The 9,529-nt window shown below is 46.6% G+C and overlaps 1 pseudogene; it reads right to left on the reverse strand.

Annotated features, from left to right (window-relative positions):
* Positions 1 to 3,153: 3,153 nt before the first annotated feature.
* LOC103006090 (ataxin-2-like protein) lies at positions 3,154 to 6,807 on the reverse strand (annotated as a pseudogene).
* Between the last annotated feature and the right edge of the window lie 2,722 nt (positions 6,808 to 9,529).

Genomic DNA, 9,529 nt, shown 5'->3' on the forward strand with positions numbered 1-9,529 from the left:
ATTGAGTTGAAACACTCAAACAGTGACCTCAGTCCTTGTGTTAGAAGAGATTCGTCACAAGTTTTACATATATGTCAAACATAATCCCAACTTCTAAGGTACAGTTAGAGTATACCAATCAGGCAACCCATAAGTATTTTTTGAATGCATACTCATCATTCATTTGTTTATTCACTGAATTATTTTTTCAAATTCTAGTCATGTGTCTGTATTTTTTTGTTTGTTTAGCACTTTGCCAGGTTTAATAAGCATAAAAAGTGGTCCTTAAAGAGGATTCATTCTAATGCCTTTGGCATACTTGATGACACATAGAGTTAGTAATTACAGAATTTTTAGCCAGACTGTATTTGTGAGCTGGTACAGAACCAGTACAGAAGGCATTTCAGTGTCCCTCTTACAGCAAATAATGCACAGCGATCCTCTAACACCCAAAGCTTCCAGGAAGGAGGGTATACCATGAGTGGCTTTGAAGTTAATGAAAGTCTAATAAATTTTGGATTTTGGTAGAAACATTTCTATTGAATATATATAGTAATGCTACATATTGGTGTAATGTAAAACTGAACTCAGAGAAAATTTTTTACAATTACAAAGTGTTCCTTAAATTTACTATGAATGCACTGAATGAGTTTATTGAGGTAAACACTCATGTTACTCCTGAAATAACATAAAGAGGAGTACACCTGGCTGGGCAAAATGTATCAATTACTGAAGGACACTTTTTCTACTCTGAATAGGTTCATTATAGAGTTCTGAAATTTTAATTGACTTTGGTGTTTGATATGCCTTTGAGCAAATCAAAGCCCTATTGCCTACCGTATATTGATATTTCTTTCACAGAGAAATTTACTAAAAATGATAAAAAGAAAGAACTCCTCTATGACTTAAGCTAAATGTTAGAGCAGCTCACTGTTCATTCCTGTCTGACTCTGCACAGTGCTGCCAGCCACCCTCCTGGCCTGTATAATACAACCAGACACATGTGGGTGGGCTACTCAATTGCTGTTCCTTGCACACAGTTTCAGCTCAGCATTGTACGCTGTAGATATCCTTGCTCTCAGTGAATGTCTCCCTCTTTTGCTTTGCCTTTGTCATTAGTCTGAAAACTTGGAACAAGTTATCTGACTATGATCTTTAGTTTCTCTTCAAGGTTGTGATTTTTAGATTTGCTACTTGTGGCCACCTCAGGTAAACATTCCACCTGAACTTCTTCACCCCTGAGAGACTTTCTCTTTACCTCTTTCTCACATTTCTCACCTGGTGAGCAGACCCTGGGCAAATTTTCCTCTTTGCAGTGTAATTTGACTTTGCTAGTGGGTAGAACATTGCTGTTTTCAATTGCTGTTAAGAATTTTAGGTTTCCTTATTATGGAAATAATAAAAGATAAGTTAATTCAGTGATATTTAAAGTGCAATTATTTTTTAAAAAGGAGAAGACATTAGTACTTATATCTTTGAACTCTGTTTAAAAGAGGTTTGATGAATATGGAAGACCACCATGATTTTTCAGGGTACAGTGACACCAAGTATACATCTCTTCAGGTTCTTAGCTAAGTCCACTTTCCAACACCATATTGCTTCCACATTCTCAACTACATTATGGCTGTGATTAAATGATCTCCCACATATGAAGTACAATTGTAAAACTGAGCTCTCTGTTTGCTCCTTCTGGGTTTGCCACCAAGGAAGTTATTCAAGATATATATCAAATCTCCTGGATTGAGATGAATTGGCATGAAATATGATCTGAGGACCGTGAGGGATCTACCAGTATCTTTGCGTCACTGCAGTCTCATGGAGAGGCTTTTGCGAGTCCCTGTGGGCAGAGAGCTAGAGGCACGAGAAACCGTAGCTGCGTGGTCACAGATGTTGTAAACCCCTTCTTCCTCTGCGTGTCAGCAGTCTCCTTGGCAACACATTTTCTCTCTTGCCTTTGGAAATTGTTATTGAGTAGAAACAATTTGGGTTGTTATAGCAATGAAGATGACTAAAACCAAGGCCAAGAGATAACTGCTTTCCTCCCCAGTAGGAAAAGAGCTCTCCCATGAATGTACATTAGTCATTAGTTGAGCATTCCCCTCATACCTGATGGCTTTATAGGGACCCTCATGCTGAAGTCCTATAAGCTGGGTTTGAAAATACCTTGGAAACCCAAGTGAATTCTGCCAGGAAAAGGACAATTCAAAATTCATTATAAGAACCAATTCTAGGAAAAAATTCAAGAAGTATGGCCCACTTTCTAATTTGTTTCCTGTTAAACTGAAGGAACTATAAACTTATTAGCTACCCCTTAGCAAATGGAAAAGTGCAGAACCACAATTATGTCACATTTTTAAAAGAACACAAGTTTGGGGAGACACTGTAAATATTAAACTTTAATTACTGATAAATAATATACCGAGTCAACCAAAGGATTTTCTTGGAGACTTGAAAGTAAAAGGAGGAAATGTATTCAAGTAGATAATCATTTATGCAATCTTGCCAGCTATGAGTGCAAATGAGGTGACACCAATATTTTCCTGGCGTCTGAATTCACCTGGTAATGCAGCATTTTTATCATCACTTAAAATCTCTCATAGGATTACTGTTGAGCATCTGTGGGGATGTCACACATGAGACCATGAATGTGTTGTACACCAGGTTCTGCTTTGACCCTTCCCAGATGCCCATTTCCCTCCACAGCCCATGAGGGCATCTCACATTAGTTTAAAACTTTATATTTTTTTTAATTTTAAAAAATATTTTTATGTAATAAAAAGTAAAAGTCCTTGTCCAACCATCCTGGTGGGGCACCTGCGTCTCTCACACAGATGACTCAAGTTAATGGGGAAGAAAGAACAAGGGGCCCAAGTCTGAGGTTATAAATAATAGAAAATAAAAGATCTTCCATCTCCAGCAGGGGGATAGATGAGAGGATGGGAGAGCAAGATGGAGTGGGGATGGGCAGGGGCAGAGCAGAAAACCCCCACCCCTGCTGGACCCTGGCCCTGCCCACTTTGAAGCCCTTCCCATTCAAGGTGCTTGGCAGGAATCCCACAGCTCCCCACCACTCCCCCCCAGTGGGGAAAGGGGGCTAAGGGGCTGGGGGCTGGGACTGCTCCGAGCTGCTGGGGGAAGAGACATAGATCACTCTTCCCTCCACTCATGGAGGTCTCAGGTCACAGCCAGGACAATCTTCAGTTCCCTGGGGGGTGGAAGGGGAGCTGCCGGGAGGGATGAGATTGAACTGGTTGGAGGGGAAAGAGAAGACAGCAGGCACATTAGAACCCAAGCAGCTGTCCCTTCATCCAATGCCATCCAGTGTGGGTTGTTGGGGGAGTGTTGATAGGACCGGCCTCCTCAAGGTGTCTCATGGGGCTGTCAGAAGCACAGATCAATTGCCATTTCCCAGTGAGCCAGAGCTCTTCCTCATGTGCCCAGCTCAGCCCCCACATCCCAGCCTGGCGCTGTCTGCTGCGCTGACCTTACCTTGCCTAAGTCAGGAGACAGTTGGGTTCACTGAGAGCTGAGGAGGCAGTGGGGAGCAGGGCTGCTGGATCACAACTGAGGGAGGACAGAGGGAAGCAAAGAACAGAGCCAGGAGCGAGCCCCTGGTAGCAGCGACTGTGGCTTCTGCTCACCCTACATCACAGACAGGTGCAGGTCAGCAGGCGCCCTGTGCAACAGCCCTGCCTCCAAGACCTCTCACTCCCCACCCAGAGCCCATGCATCCTGCCCTACCTGCAGTGCATCAGCCGAATTCCTCCATCTAATGAGAACTCATGAATCCTGTCATCAGCTCCTCCCGGAAATCCAGGCGCCTGTCCAGGCTGCTCACCTTGGGAGTGTCCGATGTAGGGGTAGGGTGAGGGTATGGAAGCTGAGAATGCAGGCACCCCACTCTGGGGCATTGCACATTGAGGGGAGCCCCCATGGCTCTGGGGTGGGTGCAGCGGCATCATCTGGGGCAGGTGGGGAGCCCCAGGGTGAGGAGGCTGGGCTACTGTTATTCCAGTTTGGACATGGGTGTGGGTAACATGGGCCATATTGGTGACACCGTGGGGCAGCTGCTGGTGGACATGGATGCAATACACAGCGGCTGGTTGGGGGAAGCTGCTCTGAAGGGACTGGGCAGAAGGTCCCAGTGGCAGAGAAGGCGGTGTACCTGTCAGGACCCCTGGGTGGTACAGATTCTGCTATGGCTATACACTGCCCAGGTGTGGGGCCTGCCCCACCTGGTGCTGGATGGGACCAGGGTCCACATGCTGGGACTGCAGTTGGCTCCCAATAGGCATGGTGGCTGGTTGCGGCTGGTGGGCATGGAGCTACATGGCATGGTGCAGATAGGACTGGTGAACAGTGGCATAAAGGGTTTGGGGGGTGGGCTGCTCTGCAGAAGTGTACTGAAGGGTGAAGGGTGACACAATGGCCTGGGGATGGCTCCCTGATGTCAGCATGCATGGGTTGCTTTGAAGCATGGGGGCAAACACTGGCTGTGAGGGTAGGGGGCCATGGGCTGCATCATGGTGGGCTGGCCTGGGAACTGCTGTGGGTTGTAGGGGATGTAGGAAGAATAAGGTGTGGCAGCCACCAGAGGTGGGCCAGAAGCAGTGGCGATGGCCTGCATCATTAGAGGGGCTGAAGCTGGCTGGTGTTTGTCCGAGTGCTGGGAGGGCAGGGAGCCTTTTGCTCCCTGACACTTGCCCTGCTGTCCAGGCATTGAGTTGGACACAGGATTTGTGTCCTGAGGTGCCTGAACATCTGGTCCCATGTGTATCTGAGGTATGTAGGAAATGTACTGGGGGCTTTATAGCCCACTCTAACCTGCTGTCAGCACCGGGATGGAGGGAGTTGAATGAGTCTGGGGCCCAGGAGAAGTTGGAGTACTGGTTGATTTATTAACAGACAGCAGGGGATTAGTGGGATTGAACTCCTTGGCCTTAGGGTTCAGTGTTGACTTCTTCACTTGTTCAGCAACAGGGCCCTCATCCTTGTGATCTCTTTGGCTTGGGCAAGGCAGTGGGGGCTGATCCCGCCCCTCGGTGCCTCCTGCTGGTGGCAGGGGTAGTTTGTCCTCCTCGAGCGATACAGATTCTAAAAGGAAGAAACAGTCCGCATGGGGTCTGAAGCCAAAAGACCTCCTTCTCCTTCCCTTTGGCCTCCTTCTTTAGGATCTGGGGAGGGAAAGGATCCAGGCTGGTCTCAAGGGAGCTCCTGGGCTGAAACTTAAACTGGGCCCCAAACTTTCTCAGTTCTTCCAGTTGAAAGCGTTTCTGTTTGTTCTGAAGGCCAGGGACTTTCCCAGCTATCCAGGATAGCACCTGGAACTGCAGCGTTCTCTCAGGTTACTTGGCCAGGAGTTCTTTTACATCTTTGGGGGCCAGTGAGATCTTTGGAGAAGCTGGGGAAATGGAGCCTACTCCAGGATCCCCAACTGATGACATCACGGGGATGGAAGCTGAAGAGGTCGGTACTGCTGAGCAGATGGGAGGCTCAGGACAGGAAGTTGAAACTGGGGCAGGGGCAGCTGACTTGGGAGAGCACAGGGGGTACAGCCAGCCCACTGCAGGAGCAGGTGGAACAGAAGCTTCTCCAGAAGGCCTGTTGCTGGGGGAAGACAGAGTCTTGGTACCTCTCAGAGGCCACTGTGCCTTAGGGGACATGCTGGAAGGGCATCCATTGATACTGTGTGTCTCAGAACCTGGGCTAGGGCTGCTATTGTCAAGATGGTGAAGACCAAGAGGTGGCAAAGAGCTAAGACCAGGCTGGCCGGCACGAGAACTACTCCATCAAACTCCTCCCCTGGGACATTCCTGAACTCGATGGGGTAGAGGGATATACTTTCCCTCTCTAGATGCCAAGCTGGGGCTCTCTCGCCCTGAACCCCGTTGCTGAACTGCACTGTTCTCCTCCTCGGTGTGCCCTTCATCGTTCTCCATGGCGATCCACAGGCAGTACTGGGGGCTCGATTCAGTCTCTCAAGTCAACTGGGCTGCACACAGCTCTCGCTGATGAAATTCTTCTGAGTTGTCCTTCTCTAAGGGACAAGAAGAGAGATTGCTCTCATAGGCGATCTTTACACTGTAGTTCTCTTCATTGAACTGGAACATTTCATTGGGGTCCCATCAATTGGACATGTCAGACTCCAGGTCATAGTCATCACAGTTGCTGTCGACCCCCTCCCAGCACTGGAGCATCTTCTCTTTGTGCTCCCCACTCACTTTTGTGTTCATGGCAATGGCTGAATCAGTGAACTTGTAGTGAACTTTAGTAGCATAATTGAAGTCAACATTTCAATTGGAAGCGGACAAGCACGACATCACTTGACTCAAACACCATGGTGTCCACAATGTCTTCCTGACGAGGGCCACCTGCTGGCTCCGATGCTTTCTGGTGCACAGTGTCTACTGCCAGTTCGAACTTTGAGCTCAGCATCGTGAACATACCTTCACAGGTGGTACCATTCTTCACCTTTACATCACAAGTGGAGCCCACAACAGTTGTAAGGAAATGCAGCATTCTGGAATTGCTGTCACCCTCAAACACCGGTGACTGTGGGGTGCCTTTCCTGTGCTTTGTCCCCTGGCGCTGCCTGTGGCCGCTGCCCTGGCCTCTCCTGATGTTTCTGCTGTGGTGGCAGTGGCTGCGGTACCGAGATGCCCTCGGCTCCGGCGGAGCCCCGCTCCCAGCAGCGGCTGCAGGCCCCAGGCAGGGGGAAGCGGCCACAGGAAGCCCTGGGGCAGCCGAGGTGGAGGCCAGGGGCCCCCAGGAGGCTGCCGTTGGGGAGGCTGGTGCTCTTGGTAGGCCAGTGGCCACGGCCTGTTGCATGGGGGCGGCTGCTGGGGCTCGAGGTCTGTTGTGGCGGCTGAGGCTTCAACTTGAGGGCAGCGTCCGGAAGGGGAATTAGGGGGAAGAGCGGGAGAGAGGAGACCTGGGCTGGGCCCCTGCTGGAGAGCGTGGGAAGCGAGGGGGACTGGGAAGCTGGGGCCCCACCGCCGCTGGCGGGCGGGGGCGAGCCCTGCGGTGTCGAGAGCTCCATTCCTTTAATTCTAGATAATTTTATCTCACCATAACACATTATTATGACTCAAAGTATTTTATTGACCACCCTAACAAAACATGTATGTAAGTTGAAATTTAATTTTTGCACATGACCATATGACCTAGGGACTAATAGATTTCTTCCGGATTAAGAAACCCCAAAGGAAGCAGATGCTCAGCCTGGAGGAGGCATAGTTTCACATCCAGCAGGCAACATGAGAATTTCTGTGCGGTGCTTGTACAATCTCATGTCTCTGGTACTTGGCCAAAAACCAACTGTCATCCATCACGGGCATCCTCCCTCTGAACAAATAAAACTAAACATAGCAGGTGACCACTATGATCAGCAAGCATCGTTTACCCGAGTAATTGTGCCTATAAGCACTTAAGGAAGATGCATGTTCCTTAAGCTTGCAGATTCAAACTCCGTTATAGAACAGTCACCCTGCATGATCTGAAGCCTGAAAAGCTGGTCTTCAGGGAGAGACATCAGAGAACTCTGCCCTTGAACCATGATGGAAAGAACATTATGATGTACTATTAACGACACAGCAGCAAAACTCCAAGATGGTCATTAGATTCATGTTTCTTAATTAAGAAGACATACACCATTTCCTCTAGAGCACTGGATGTCCAGTCCATCAGTAGTCTGTAAACTGACAGCTACACGGGTGAACAGTATCCTCCCAAGACTCTCTGATCAAGTTGATTACTGCAGACACAGACTTTCTGTCCAAGTCAACAGAACATAATTTTCTGATTCCCTGGTACAATTTTTCTTTGCTTACTTCTAGTCTTGGTTATTATTATTGTACTTTGACACCCTCTGTTAATTGAATAAAGGTTTTTCAACATACTCTCCATTATTTATATTCTGTTATTTTTTACTCCCTAAGGTCTTCTGCCCCTTAAGGAAAAACAAACTGTCTTGCTCATTTGTCTCTTAGCTACTGTGGTAGTTAATTTTATGTATCAACTTGACTGGATCAGGGGATGCCCAGGTATCTGGTGAAACTATTTCTGGGTGTTGTCTGTGAGGGTGTTTCTAGATGAGACTAGTATTTGAGCTGGTGGGCTCAGTAAAGTAAGTTGCCCTCTCCAACTGCTGGGCATCATCCAATGTGTTAAGGTCCTGAATAAAACAAAAAGGTGGAAGAAGGAGGCATTTGCCCCTTTTTCCTGCCTCATTGCTGCTGAGCTGGGACATCTCATCTCATCTTTTCCTGCCCTCAGGCTGGCATTTACACTATTGGCTTCTCCAGTTCTCAGGCCTTCAGGCTTGGACTGAACTACACCACTGGCCTCCTGGGTCTGCAGCTCGTGGATCATGGGCCTCCTATAGCTTCTATAACTGCATGACCCAGTTCCTCATAATAGAGCTCCTTTCATATCCTATTGGTTCTATTTCTCTGGAGGACCCTGACTAATACAGCTACAATTCTGAATTTAATTCATTACTAGACTTGTCTTCTTCTATCTGATTCTGCTGACAGAAGAAATACAAGTTATTCCTTTTAACATTTCAGAAGGTAGATTTCATCCTATAGGCCCCTTCTCGTTCTTAAATTTCAGTCACATAATGCATTCCAAAGTTCAGCCTTGTGAAAAGTGGACCTTGACTCCACATCAACAAAATGATTTTTCTCAGGTCATCACAACCCTATCAACAAAACTTACCACACCAGGAATGGGAACTAATATTGGAACTATCATAGCTATAATTATCCATCTGTTCTCTTCAGAGCTGTTTACCTTAAAGGAACAATGACTGGTTCACTACAGTTGATATAAACACTATGCATATACCCAATAGTATCTGTGCCCCTTTCAGGTACTTCTAATGAAAATACCTTCTGCTCTGGAAGCTCCACAAACTAGGTTAAATTTATTATCCAGTTGATGAAATAAAATTTATGTTTTAAGGTAGGACAAGAAAAAATTAAACATAAACTTCTCTCTCTGTGTTAGTTTGGGTCTTCTCCCTCCCTAATGTGCAGCGTGCATCTGCCATACACATTAACCAGAGCCCCTCAAAGATGGAAGAGCCTGCTCAACCTTAAAGATCAATTTTATTTCTTTCTTCTGATGTAACTTCTTAAAAGAATAGTGTTCTTTCCCAGCTCTGTAGGGGATCATGGTGACTTGCTGTTTCTTTGTATGTGTTTACCTGGACTATGTATCCTTGGTGAACTTTATGTAAAATATATCATTTTGATGTATGATCCTTTGTCTCAAAAATGTATATGACTTTGCCTTCCAACTTCTAACAGGTGGAACAGTTCTCACAGCTTGCTGAGAATCTGCTTCCCTGGTTATAATCCTCAGCTTGGCTTGAATAATATTCCATTTTTTCTTCTTATCTTGATAGTAAATTGAATTTTCATTGACACAGTGTTGTCACAAATAATCACATAGCCATTGATTTCCTCTTAGCTAGCCAAGGGAAAATTGATGCTGTAAGAAACACTTCTAACATAAATATTATACCTAGGTAAATACTACAGGTAAG

The sequence above is a fragment of the Balaenoptera acutorostrata genome, chromosome 5 (genome assembly GCF_949987535.1).
Source record: "Balaenoptera acutorostrata chromosome 5, mBalAcu1.1, whole genome shotgun sequence".
NCBI lineage: Eukaryota > Metazoa > Chordata > Mammalia > Artiodactyla > Balaenopteridae > Balaenoptera > Balaenoptera acutorostrata.